Genomic DNA, 3047 nt, shown 5'->3' on the forward strand with positions numbered 1-3047 from the left:
ATGTTATGTTCTACCATGGGGCACAGCTTTGCAATGCCCTGTAGAATTTTGGAGGTCATGAGAAATTGTAAGTCATTGAGCTGTACTAATCCCTCCCCCCTGACTACATGTCAGTTTTCATGACCTGTACCCTCATAACCAATCCATATTGTACTTCAAAAGTAACAAACCAAAGGTCAATGCCATTGCCAATGTCCCAGACTGTTGCCCTTGTAATTGCATTAGCTTATGTATTGTGGACAGGTGTGTCTAGGACAGGTGTGTCTAGGACAGGTGTGTCTAGGACAGGTGTGTTGCACTGTCTCTGCTTGTTGCGTCATTTCACTGGAAGACCAAGTATAAACTTCCTTATGCCATTCTCTGATTAATGTGGAGGCACGTGGCTTAGTGGTTAGAGTGTGGAACTTATGATCGTAAGATTGTGTTTTCAATTCCTGGACTGAGCAATGTGTTGTGCTCTTGAGTAAAATACTTTGTTTCACATTGCCCAATCTTGTGCAGGAGTGGCTGTGTGGTAAGTAGCTTGTTTACCAACCACATGGTTCCGGGTTCAGTCCCACTGCGTGGCACCTTGGGCAAGTGTTTTCTACTATAGCCTCGGGCTGACCAAAGCCTTGTGAGTGGATTTGGTAGACGGAAACTGAAAGAAGCCTGTCGTATATATGCGTTTGTCTGTGTTTGTCCCCCTAGCATTGCTTGACAACCGATGCTGGTGTGTTTATGTCCCCGTCACTTAGCGGTTTGGCAAAAGAGACCGATAGAGTAAGTACTGGGCTTACAAAAGAATAAGTCCCGGGGTCGAGTTGCTCGATTAAAGGTGGTGCTCCAGCATGGCCGCAGTCAAATGACTGAAACAAGTAAAAGAGTAAAAGAGTATTGTCGTCATGTCCAGGCAGGGAGTATCTATGCCATGAAACCAGAAAAATGACCCTTAAAAGTCAGCATGACTTGAGAAAGGTAACTTTTCTTTTACTCTGATCAATGCACAACATCCCACCCAGCAACATGAATAAAATAGATTTTTCAATATTTATGTCTTACTTAATCAATGGAAGAAGAAAGCTATAAATATTCAAGACTGATAGAGGAAAAAAAGGAAATATTCTCTCTCTGGCAACCTGGTGTGAATGCTGCAATGAATTTTTTCCTTTTTATTTTTCAGAGTTTGAACAATGTTTGATACTTGGCTTACAGCACTAGTAAAAAAGTTTTTGTTGCTTACAATATTGTTTATGTCATGTAAATTAATGTCTTATGTTTTCACTTGTTAAAATGTTATTTTCCATTTGACAAAGTACATCTGCCTTTCTGTGGACTAGTTTGCACTCTTCTGGCACAAAAAGCCAGAATGAAATGAATGTAAATATATAAAGTTAAAATATGATTAGTTTAAAATACAAACTCCAGATAATAAGGATAAAGGTTCACACATTTTGAACGTCCCTTATTTGAAATAAATCCCTGAAAAAGAAACTTCTAATTCAGTAAACTTGGCAACAATCCAATTCTCTGTAGTTGGTTTAACAACATGTCCATTCATGCTAACCCAACATAACCGCAATAACTAATATTTTATCTTTATTACCCACAAAGCCTGCAAGAGTTAAAGAAAAATACAAAGAAATGTTAAACAGGAAATTTGCAAAGATATGTGGGGATGAGGTGGCTGTGTTGTACAAAAACAAACGAGGAAGGACATTATACAATACATGATTAGACAAATCAAAAATTTATAAAACACAAAACTTCTTTAAAGATGAAGAAGTACAATTAAACATGCAATAATTAAAACATTTAAAAATTTAAGAATTCACTTGCATTGATCAGAGCACTTTACATTCACGAGTAATTTTTGAGGGTGGTGGCCTTAATTAATAATAACAGTTTAAAATTATGGCACAAGGCCAAAAAGTTCAAGGGAGTTGGGTAAGTCAGTTACATCAACCTCCATTGTTCAGCTGATATTTATTTTATCGACCTCGAGGGGACGAAAGGCAAAGTCAATCTCAGCAGAATTTGAACTCAGAAAGTAAAGACAGGTGAAATGCTACTAAGCATTTTGTCTGGCATGCTAACATTTCTGCCAGCTCACCACCTGGGCTTAGAAAATTATATTAACTCAGCATCAGAATAACACTTTATTTATTGTCCCCAAGAGGGTGAAAGGCAAAGTTCACCTTGGGAAATTTCCAACATAGAACATAAATACCACAAGACACTTTGTCCAATGCTTGCCTCCAAATTTTGTGGAGAGGAAACACCTAATTATAACAGTTCCAATACCTGACTGGTAATTATTTCTATGCACCTCCCAGAATGTTGAAAATCAAATTTAACACTGGAGAGAACTGAACCCAGTATATAAAGAGACACAGCTAAATACTGGAGCCTGGTGCAGCCATCTGGTTCGCCAGCCCTCAGTCAAAATCGTCCAACCCATGCTAGCATGGAAAGCGGACGTTAAACGATGATGATGATGATAATGATGATTCTGTGTGGCATTACCATGGTAAAGTTGATTTTGGCAGGATTTGAACTCAGAACAAAAAAGGCATTTTGATCGGATACTTCAACGATTCTGCCAGTTCAATCTCTTTGGTGTATTAAAAAGTGTAAATAAGTATAAAATAAGAGAAAAACTTGTTATAAAACAAAGCAATAAAAGAAGAATATAAACAAGGGAACAAAATAAAGAAAGTTTGTGTGTGGGTGGGGGTGCATGAGTAAGGAGAGGGAGGAAGAAAATGGCTTCAGTGTTTGATTCAAGTAGTAAGCAATTTTGTATTTCCATAGCAACAAAACGACCATACATTCAATTCATTATTATGATTATTATTTTTATTACCTTTTGTTCCTCAGATGTTAATGGGAAAGTATATATCAATACACACACACACAAGCATGTAGAGAAACACGACAAACACATGAACCTGCAAAGAAACATATACATACACACACACGCGCGTGCACACCCACACACAGAGTTTTTGTTTTGTATTTATTTCAAAGATTCTTAATGTGAAATCATGTGCTGAAACATATTGTTA

Source organism: Octopus sinensis, linkage group LG10 (assembly GCF_006345805.1).
Source record: "Octopus sinensis linkage group LG10, ASM634580v1, whole genome shotgun sequence".
In the NCBI taxonomy this organism is placed as follows: domain Eukaryota; kingdom Metazoa; phylum Mollusca; class Cephalopoda; order Octopoda; family Octopodidae; genus Octopus; species Octopus sinensis.